The 11,641-nt window shown below is 39.4% G+C and overlaps 1 pseudogene; it reads right to left on the bottom strand.

Moving 5' to 3' along the window:
- Positions 1-1,462: 1,462 nt before the first annotated feature.
- Positions 1,463-1,581, bottom strand: LOC140481703 (5S ribosomal RNA; annotated as a pseudogene).
- Between the last annotated feature and the right edge of the window lie 10,060 nt (positions 1,582-11,641).

Here is an 11,641-nt window from a genome sequence, read left to right as displayed (position 1 = left end):
CTAAAGTTTTTGTGCACATCACCTGAGGCTATTGATGACTCAAATATCTCAACAAGGGCCCAGCAGTTATTTCCCTAGCTTCCCACAGAGTTCTAGGGTACACCTGATCAAGTCCCAGGGATTATCCATCTTTTTACATTTAAGATATCCAGCACATCTTCTTCTATAACATTAGCATTTTTCAAGGTGCCGCTATTTATGTCCCAAGTTCTCTAGCTTCCATATCTTTCTCCACAGTAAACACTGCTGTAAAACACTTGTTTAGTATTTACCCCATCTCCTGCAGTTCCATGCATATGTGATCTCCCTGATCTTCAAGGTGCCCTGTTCTCTCCTTTGTTACTCTTTTGTCTTAATGTATTTGTAGAATCTCTTTGGATTCTTCTGAACTGTATTTGCTAAAACTATCTCATGTCCCCTTTTTACCCTCCTGATTTCCCTCTTGAGTATACTTGTATTGCCTTTAAACTCTTCTAAGGATTCACTCAATCCCTGCTGTCTATATGCTTCCTTCTTATTCTTGATCAAAATCTCAATTTCTCTAGTCATCTAACATTCCCCACACCTACCAGCTTTGCCCTTCACCCCAACAGGAACATAACATTTCTGGACTCTTGCAATCTCATTTTCAAAGGTTTCCCATTTCCTTTACCTGCAAATATTCACCCCCAATCTACTTTTGAAAGTTCTTGCCTAATAACATCAAAATTAATCTTCCTCCAATTTAGAACTTTAACATTTAGATCCAGTCTATCCTTTCCCAGCACAATTTTAAAACTAATAGAATTGTAGTCATTGGCTCCAAAGAGCTCCCCCACTGACACTTCTGTCACCTGCCCTGTCTTATTTCCCAAGAGTAGGCCAAAGTTTGCTCCTTCTGTAGGAGGTACATCCACATACTGAAATAGGACATTTTCTTGTACACACTTCACAATTTCCTCTCTATTCGAGCTCTAAACACTATGGCAGTCCAAATCTATGTTTGGAAAGTTAAAGTTCCCTACCATAACCACCCTATTATTCTTGCAGTTAACTGAGATCTCCTTAGAAAGTTGTTTCTCAATTTCCAGCTGACTGTCGAGGGGACTATAGTAAAATCCCAATAAGGTGATCATCCTTTTCTTATTTCTCAGTAGAGGGATTGGATGCCCATGGTGAAGATGAGGCATTGGGGGCCGGGGAAACTGAAGTCTTGGAGAAGGTGGAGGGCGTGGGTGGTGTCTCAAACATATGTGGGGAGTTCCTGGACCGGGGGACAGTACAGTATTGAGGTAGGTGTAGATGAGTTTGGTGGGGAGGAGCATGCTGAAACACTGGGACAGCTGGGATGGTCAGGCTTCTGGATCTTAGGAAGGAGGTAGAATCGGGCGGTACGGGGTTCACGAATTACAAGGTTGGAAGCTGTGGGTGGGAGATCTCCTGAGGTGATGAGGTTCTGTATGGAGACGATGGTTTGTTTTGAAGCCTACTGCACCTGGTATTCCCAGGCGGTCTCCCATCCAAGTACTAAGCAGGTCTGAGTCTGCTTAGCTTCAAAGATCGGATGATATTGGGCGTTTTCAGACTGGTGTGGCTGTAGGCCCCTCTTCCTACCGCCCCCTCGACCATGACCCCAGCCCCCATCACCGAACCATCATCTCCCAGACCATACACAACATCATCACCCCAGGAGATCTCCCACCCACAGCTTCCAGCCTCGTAGTCCGGGAACCCCGCACCACCAGGTTCTACCTCCTTCCCAAGATCCACAAACCTGACCACCCTGGCCAACCCATTGTCTCAGCATGCTCCTACCCCACCAAACTCATCTCCACCTACCTTGATACTGTCCTATCCACCCTAGTCTAGGGACTTCCCACATATGATCGAGACACCACCCATGCCATCCACCTCCTCCAAGACGTCCGTTTCCCTGGCCCCCAATGCCTCGTCTTCACCATGGACATCCAATCCCTCTACACCTCCATCCACCATGACCAGGGCCTCCAAGCCCTCCGTTTCTTCCTCTCCCGACATCCCCAACAGTACCCTTCCACCGATACTCTCATTCGTTTGGCTGAACTGGTCCTCACTCTCAACAAATTCTCCTTCGAATCCTCCAGACCAAATGAGTAACCATGGGAACACGTATGGGCCCCAGCTATGCCGGTCTCTTTGTCAGCTACGTAGAACAGTCCATATTCCGTAGTTACACCGGCACCACTCCCCTCTTCCTTCACTACATTGATGACTGCATCGGCACTACCTTGTGCTCCCGTGAGGAGGTTGAGCAGTTCATAAACTTCACAAACACATTCCACCCTGAGCTTAAATTTACCTGGACCATCTCTGACACCTCCCTCCCCTTCCTGGACCTCTCCATCTCCATTAGCCCACCAACTCCCATAGCTACCTGGATTACACATCTTCCCAACCTACCTCCTGCAACAGCCATCTCGTATTCCCAATTCCTCCACCATTTCTGCTCCCAGGAGGACCAGTTCCACCACAGAACACACCAGATGGCCTCCTTCTTCAGAGATCGCAATTTCCCTTCTCACGTGGTTGAAGATGCCCTCCAATGCATCTTATCCACATCCCGCACCTCCACCCTCAAACCCCACCCCTCCAACCGTAACAAGGACAGAACCCCTCAGTCCTCACTTTCCACCCTACTAACCTTCGCATTAACTGAATCATCCGTTGACATTTCCGACACCTCCAAACGGACCCCACCACCAGAGATATATTTCCGCCCCACACCTTTCCCCTCCGCAAAGATCGTTCCCTCTGTGACTACCTGGTCAGGTCCATGCCCCCCAACAACCTACCCTCCCGTCCTGGCACCCTCCCCTGCCACCACAGGAATTGCAAAACCTGCACCCACACCTCCTCCCTCACCACCATACAAGGCCCCAAAGGAGCCTTCCACATTCATCAAAGGTTCACCTGCACATCCACCAATGTCATTTATTATATCTGTGGCTCCTGATGCGGTCTCCTCTACATTGGGGAGACTGGATGCCTCTTTGCAGAGTGCTTCAGGGAACATGTCTGGGGCACCCGCAACAATCAATCCCACCACCCCGTGACCCAACATTTCAATTCCCCCTCCCACTCTGCCGAGGATATCAGGCCCTGGGCCTCCTCCACCACCGCTCCCTCACCACCCGACACCTGGAGGAAGAATGCCTCATCTTCCGCCTAAGAACGCTTCAACCCCAGGGCACCAATGTGGATTTCACAGGTTTCCTCATTTCTCCTTCCCCCACCTCACCCCAGTTCCAACCTTCCAGCTCAGCACTGTCTTTATGGCATGTCCTACCTGCCAATCTCCCTTCCCACCTATCTGCTCCACCCTCTCCTCAGACCTATCACCTGCATCCCCATGCCCATTCACCTATTGTACGCTTTGCTACCTTCACCCCATCCCACCCCCATTTATCTATCCACGCCAGAGGCTCCCTGCTTCTGTTCCTGATGAAGGGCTTTTGCCCGAAATGTCGATTTTCCTGCTCCTCAGATGCTGCCTGACCTGCTGTGTTTTTCCAGCACCACTCTGATCTAAACTCTGGTTTCCAGCCTCTGCAGTCCTGACTTTTGCTTGGAGGAATTAAACTGTTATTTTGACTCAGTCCCATTCATACTGAAGAATACATGGGAGGATCATTAGAATTGTGGGAAAGCAATATTTGACAAGGTTAAATGCAGATAAGTGCCCCTGGCCCTGATAGCTTGCATCCAAGGATCCTAAAAAAAGTAACTATTGAGATAGTGGATGGATTTATTGTAATTTTTCAAAAATCCTTGGATACTGGAGAAGTATCAGAGATTTGGAAAATATAAATGTGATACTGCTATTCAAAAAGTAAGTGAAGCAAAAAGTGTGTCATTCTAGCTGACTGTTGAAGAAAAGTGTTTAGAATCAATTTTGAAGGAAATTACAGTTGCATATTTTGCAAATCATAATCTAATCCAGCAGACTCAGCTGGCTTCATGGAAAGGAAATCATGTCTGATTGAGGAAATCTCAGTCAGACTGGATAAAGTGAAACTAGTGGATGTGTTGGATTTGGATTCCGAGAAGGCATTCAACAAGGCACCTCACAAAAGTGAAGTCCTAAGACAAGAGCTCATGGTGTTGGAACCATATATTGGCTCAGTGATTGGCAGAGAACTGCAAGTGGGCATAAGTGGTTCTTTAAGCGTGACAAACACTGGAATATTTACTGATACAGAGGAATTATTTTGTGACCAGAGGTTAAACCAGTTGGGGCTTACTCACTGGAGTTTAGAAAAATGAGAGGGTATCTCAATGAAACATACAGGATTCTTAAGGTTTTTCACAGTAAATGCTGAAAGAATATTTCCCCTCATGAGAGAGACTAAGACCAGAGGGCATAGTTTTAGAATAAAGGGACACCAATTGAGACAGGAATTTGTTGTGAGGATTGAGTCTTTGGAACTCCTTGCCATGTAGAGCTGTGCGGGTAGAGTCCTCGTGTATATTTATGGCTGAGATGGATTCTTGATCAGTAGAGGAATCAAGTATTACAGGAAAATCACAGAAAGGTGGATTTGAGGGACATTGGTCAGATCAGCCATGATCTCATTGAATGGTGGAGCAGGCTTAAGGGGATGAATAACCTATTACTGTTCCTATTTTTTCTGCTCTTATAATTTAAAAACAAAACTCCAAGTTTGTCAAACATGATTATTGATTCAAATATGCATGCTAACTAGGCCTGATCAGAACACTTTACCCAAGTGTTGTTATAGACCAGACCAAATCCCCTCAAAATAAATTAAGAAGATAGCCGAGACCCTAACATTTTTTTTATTTTAAAGGTAAGTGTAAGGCATTGCATTCCAGATATAATTCGATTGGTCAAACTATTCAACTTTAAGCAAAGCACACTTAAATTTTACACTACAGTTAAAACACAGACAAAGTAAAAAGAAAATAACTGCCTTAACTGTATCCCTATCGAAATGCTTAATAAAATAATAAATTTGCATACTAGCTACTACTAATGAACTGTTCCAATAGAGCAACATTCCATAAACACATTGTTGCACCAGCTTTTAGCTGTAACAGAAAAGAGCTTTGGCATCTAGTTTCAAGGACACAGCAACTGTAGAAAGCTAAAACTAAAAATCCTGGCTCTGTGGGAGCTAACTCCATATATTCAGCCTGCTTCTATTGTTCCAACTTAAAAAGAATGAGGCCTCACAATTTATTAACTTTATTGACTTTGAGCCGACCACTCAACACCTCTGTCTCAACCTTTCATCATAAAAAAGGACAAAATAAATCTCTTAAAACCATAGTATCATCACAGTATCCATTTATCAAGTTCTTTATGATAAATTATAGTGTTTTGCTGCTATTGGTGTAATGTATTGATGCATCTGTAGTCCTTTTTTTTCCTTCTTGCTCCTCTATTAAATAGTGGGTTACTATTGCTATCTTCCAATCTGCATGAATCATCCCAGAATGTATGGATTTTGGAAGCTGATCACCAGTGCAGTGACTTTCTCAAAAGCCACCTCCTGATAGGACTACAGACCCATCTATGTTACATCAACGGTAACAAAACACTACAATCTGGCATAAAGACCATGTTAAATGAAAACTTGGATAAAATGTAATTTGATTGGGCATAGTCGGCATGGATTTTTGAATTGAATATCATTCTGTGACACACACTATCAGGCCCTGGGGACTTAGCAACGTTTAGCAGCATTAATTTACAACCTTCTTCCTTATACTGATTTTTTTCAACTCCTCTGTCTCCCTAGTTACATGGATCTCTAAGTCCTGGGGATTTCTTGTATTTTCTTCATTGAAAGCTGATAGAAAATACTCATTTACTCAATTAGCTTCTTCACTATTTCTTTACTGGTTATTATAACTTTCTGTGATCCTACTTTTAATGGACCTACATTAATTTTAGCCAGATATTTCCTGTAAAAACTTTCACAGTTTAATTTTGCTCAATTAATTAATATTATGTTCTTCTCTTCCACATTGTTCCTCCATGGCATATTGTATAAAATTCTTACATTTCAAATATAATACAGTTTCTGACCATGTTAGTCATAAAATGATCCTTCATTTGTAAATTATTGTTGAATGATTTCCTTTGAGTTTTTTGTCCACATTGAAGGAATGCTTAGTTGATAAAGTTCTTTAAGAACTGTCCATTGCCTATGTGCAATCATGCTTTTTGAAGTATTTCTCAATCTAGCTCCTTGCAGATATAACATTCTTGCAGTTGCACCCACTACTTCCTCCTTCACAAATGTTTTTAAAATGTCAAAATATATTTTGATCAGTCTACCTAATCTATCAGAAATTAATAGGTGGATAACATCTCTTCATAACAATATATCAGTCAGACAGTTGAACTTTGTCTTTTGGAAAATAAAAAAAAGTCCCAAGGATGCTGAAATTATATCAGGGATAGAAGAATGTTGTAGAAATTCAGAGTGTAATTGGTCACACCATTTGGTATAAAGAACCAAGACTATTCATTTTCAATTTATTACAATTCACAACATGAAGCATGTTTTTATTTGGATTTCATCACAAAATCTTTTTTTCTGTGTAAGTATTAGGTATGTGCCGTACTGGTGACTGAGAATAATGTAACAATAAATTTTATAGAGAAGCAACCGATAGTTCAATGTGAAACCTCTGAGATTTGTATCCAAATCTTGACATCCTTTATTTGTAACTTTGGCACATTATTATGCTCAGAAAGAGCTTGCACGCTTGCTACACCTTTACACTGAAGTTTAAAACTGGAATCCAGGATGCGAGAAACAAATTTTAAATATCCACTGAATTATCTTAAATGATTATGAACACCAAGTAATAAGTTTACAATTTCAACTAGTCTGAACGTGGAACCTTAGGGTGAGATTCTGGGAATAGAGCAATTTAAATGCATTTAAATGCTATGGATCCTATAACTAGAAGCTATTTATACATCAAAAAAATTATAGGTTTCACACACTGCTTCACAGAGGAGATGAATTTACAACTCTGCAGGCTTCTCATGTAAATTGCAAAATGATATGAATTAAAATACAGGCACCAAGGCACAATCAATTTTAATTGTCCTGATTATGAGACTGGGCACCGAACAATTGTCCATATTCTGCGCAGGCAGGTTTGTTCATTGCTGATATTCTGAACAAGTTGTACCACAATTACCTTGAATTAGCTGCAAGCCAGAAAAATAATACAAATCTGTACATACTGTTGAACAGGAAGCATGCCTTCCAGAATTCTTCTGATTTAATTACTACAAGCTGATTAGAACTGAAGTAGCAGCTAAGAGTTTTAATTTTAAAGATTATAAGGTATCAATTTGAGAAAAGAGTAGCAAGCAATAAATATCTTCATGCTAGCACCACTGTAAAAGTTGATCTCTGTTGAAATGAACACATTTAATGGAGGACATTTTCACCAAGTGCAAATCAAAATCAGCTCCATGCACAAATATAACTGCATTCAATGCTAAAGATCATTTGTCTTTTCTGAAAATATGACATTTGTGCTCTTTTTACTGTTAAAGGTTTGTATTTTCATTACATGGATTGTTTTGCAAGTAAATATTTATGTAATTTCGTGGAATGTTGCACATGAATATGGAACACACTTGTAAAATAATGCTTTTGAATGCTAATTTGATAGCATAATCAACTATTCTAACATTAGTTCTTGTTCTGTTTGTCCTTTGAGGCAAAGCCGAACATGCCCTGATCCTGGGGCATTTGCTAGAGTTCCAGTTTTAAGACAAACCAACACCCTGAAGGTTCAGCTGCAAACAGGAGAATATTCCACAGATGTTTGAGTTTTAGACAAATTAGTGGTCTGTGATTACCTCCCCTTACATTTTCTCTCTGCCTCTAATGTGCTTTCTTTCAGCGGAGGCAACACCATATTTCACTTGGTCACGCCAGGTCCAACAATCCTGGATGTGATATTCCTAGTTGATCCCAAAACTCCCAGCTGAAGTCTTCAGAGTGGCCTTGTAATTCTCCTTTAATCATATGAGAGTACACCAAAGGGTCTATCTCTGTGTTGAAGATTCCATTCAGTGTGCGAGAGATTGGAATTATGGTCATGTGGCCATCCTGACTCAGTTGTGACAGTCTCAATATTAGGATGTTAGAACGAGTAGTCTACAGGTTGTCTAATAGTAGCTATATTATTGAACAGTGTATAAATAGAAAATAATGCAGGCATTTACGAGGGCAATACATTAATCATGAATGACTTTAATCTTCATGTAGATTTGGAAAATAAAACTGGTAGAGGTAGACATGAGGAAGAATTGATTGATTATATTCAGGACAGTTTCCCAGAAGTATATACTGTAGGCCAACCAGGGATAAGGATAATTTGGATCTGGTAATGTGCAATGAGGCAAGTTTGTTTAATGATCTGAGTTAATGATGCCCCAGAAAATAGTGACCAAAACATTGGTAGAATTTGGCATTTAGTTTGAGAGTGATAAAAGTGGGTCATAATTGTAGTAAATAAGGGTAACCACAAAGGAATTAGGGAAGTGTTGCTTGGAGTCAGCTGGGAAAGGATTTAACAGAAAAGGTGATTGAGGAACAATAGTAAATATTTCAAAAAATTAGACTCACAGTAAAGATGTACACCAGGTAGAAAGCAAGATTTTAGGAAGGGGTGAAGCCAAACATGGTTAAAAAATGAAGTTAAAGATCATATATTTTTAAATTGATTTTAAGTATTGTGTATACACATATATAATGTGTGGCAAAGATTAGTTTTAAGCTTGGAAAGTTTTGAAAACAACAAAAGGTGACCAGAAAAATAATAGAGGGAGAAAATGTACTAATAAAGGTAAGCTATTTAATTATATAGAAATGAACAGCAAGAACGTATTTAAAAATGTAAAAAGGAAGAGACGTGTGAAAGTAAACGTAGACCTCTTAGAGATTAAAGCTAGTGAATTAATGACGGAAGAGGAAATGACAGATGAATTGAATAAATACTTTGCATCAGTCTTCACAGTAGGAGACATTAATAACCTTACAAAAATGCATCAAGGAACAAAAGTGAAAGAGGAAATAAACGCAACAATTATCACTAGAAAAAAAAACTACGAGGAAAGCTAATGAGTAGTCATTGTAGCAACTGATAGAAAATAGTTGTAATAGAAATTGAAAATGGCCGTACACATATGTATTTGTGGAATGAAGAGGTGTGGGATGAGTTGTGATAGTGGGGTGACAGAGTTTGAGGTGAGTTGTGAGTGTAATGTTGATTTTAGATGTCAGTGTAAAACAAGTAATATTAATTTGGTCACCTAATCTTCATTGTATTGAGTGCCTGTATAACAGATGACCATATTGAATTGCCTGAAGTCCAAATGATCATTTGTATGAGCTGGCAATAATAGCTTTAATTTTATTGAAAGCCTCTCTAGTTAGAAGGTTATTTAATACCTAATGTTTATTGGCTTGCAATATTGTGAGAAAACATAACGTAATAAAATAAATGGTTCTACTACTTTGATTTAGCTCTGTTTTAAGATATACTGAGAAGCCAAGGGTAAACCTTTTACAAGGAACTGCATTAGATCAAAAACTGTCATGGAATCTTGTCAACAGTGCACTGTTCTAGCAATGAGATGAAAATCCTTTTAGTTCCTTTGGGATGTACAAGCTTGATCTGCAGGAATACAGCAATGTTTTAGATAACCGTACAACTGTATTGAATGACATTACATGTCATAATCAGAAAACAATGAATCATTTTGTTTTATTCATGCATGAGGATTAATTCATAATCCCTTGAATTGTCTAATCCGTATTTTTCATAGATCAGTAAACAACATAAAAATAATCAAACTACTGCCCTTAAAGCAATGGCACAACTGATGGAATTAAATCTTACAAAATGTGTTGCAAATTCCATTTTACTTACTGAGTACAGTACCTAATTCAGTGCAATAGTTGTTTCTTTAAGAAAATGAAAATTGAAAGTATTTTGAGTATTGCATTTGGAAATTATAGTGGGTCTCTCATTTTATAGTTATGTGATTTATGTTAATACAGTTACTAATGAAAATACATTTATTGTTTAAGCAAGACAGTGTGAATAAAAGCTTTCCCCTCAAACGTGTTGACATGGACATTGCCAGATATGTTGTTTGACAACATATTGCTTGATTATAGATGGAAAAGGAGGTGTGATGAACACATTTCAAGTCAGATTGAATATTTTTAGCAAATATTGAGATGTAGATGACTGGAATCAGGAAATTGATCCAAAGGACTGTGCTGATTTTGGAAAAGGAAAAGGGTATTCTTTATTACAACTTCTTTCCTTTTTTCTTCGAAGCTTCAACTCTCCTCGATGAGAAATATTTCCACCAACATAAGAACCGAAGAAGGCCATTCAACTGTGTTGCTATTCAATGAGACCATGGCTGGTCTGTGACCAAACTCTACAACAACCCCTCTGCCTCATATCCTTTATGGAAGATGATCAAAAATTTGTGAAACTCAGATTTAAAATGACATTATCCATTGCCATCTGTACAGGATGTTCTAAACTTTCTCGACCTTTTGCATGTAAAAGTGTTTCCCAATCTCACTCTGGAAAGGCTTAGCTCAAATATGTTGACTATTTCCCATTATTTGATCCCCCAGCCAGCAGAAACAGAGGAATCAAGTCATGGAAATAGCCAACAAATTCGAGCCTGGCCTTTCCGGAGTGAAATTGGTAAATACTTTCATTCTCTTTAAAACAATGTAAAGAAAAGGAAGTAAAGAAAGTATCATTCTCTTTAAAATCTTGTAATTTAAGCAATCATCTTCTTATTTTCCAAATTCCAGGAATGCAGTCGTCGTTTCTGGCATCTGTCTTTGTGGTTAAACTGTTGAGGTGCATAAGACAGTTGGTTTGAAATGGCTTAAGCATAGCCTCTGCCCACTGAGATATATAGGACAGCCTGTAAAAGAAGCTAGTGAGTTGTCTCGTGTGTTCTTTGTCTACAGTCTGCAATTAGACTCTGCAATCCAAAAACATGTAGTTTAAACCTTGCTACTACCTCATAGGAGAAACTCATGTCATCTTTCAATCTAACATAGTTATCTAGTCTTTTCCCAATCTAACATATTATCTTACACTTAAATGAAATCACCCTTTCTTGTTGCTGAAGAACAAGCATCTCCTACCAAGACTGAGTATAGCTGTCCATCACCACTTAGTATTATAAATATCAGAAAGTGCACGATCCACGGGTGTCAACAGCACATACATCATGAGCATTAGCGTTTTTGAAAAAAATTATTCACAGGATGAGGACATCGCTTGTTAGGCCAGTATTTATTGTCCATCCTAGAAAATAGTTAAGAGTCAACCACATTGCTGTGGGTCCAAAGTCACTTGTAGACCAGAACAGTTAAGGATGGCAGTTTCCTTCTCCAAATGATATTAGTGAATCAGATGGGTTTTTTTCCAACAATCAACAATGGTTTCATGGTCATGATTAGACTTTTAAGTCCAGATTTTCTTTTAATTGAATTCAAATTCTTTCATGGCGAGATTTGAGCCCAGGTCCCCAGAATTACCGAGGTCTCTTGATTAACAGTCCATTGATAATACTATT

Source organism: Chiloscyllium punctatum, chromosome 9 (assembly GCF_047496795.1).
Source record: "Chiloscyllium punctatum isolate Juve2018m chromosome 9, sChiPun1.3, whole genome shotgun sequence".
NCBI classification, from domain to species: domain Eukaryota; kingdom Metazoa; phylum Chordata; class Chondrichthyes; order Orectolobiformes; family Hemiscylliidae; genus Chiloscyllium; species Chiloscyllium punctatum.
Note: the sequence above shows the minus strand (reverse complement) of the source record. Positions and strands in the feature narration are given on the sequence as shown.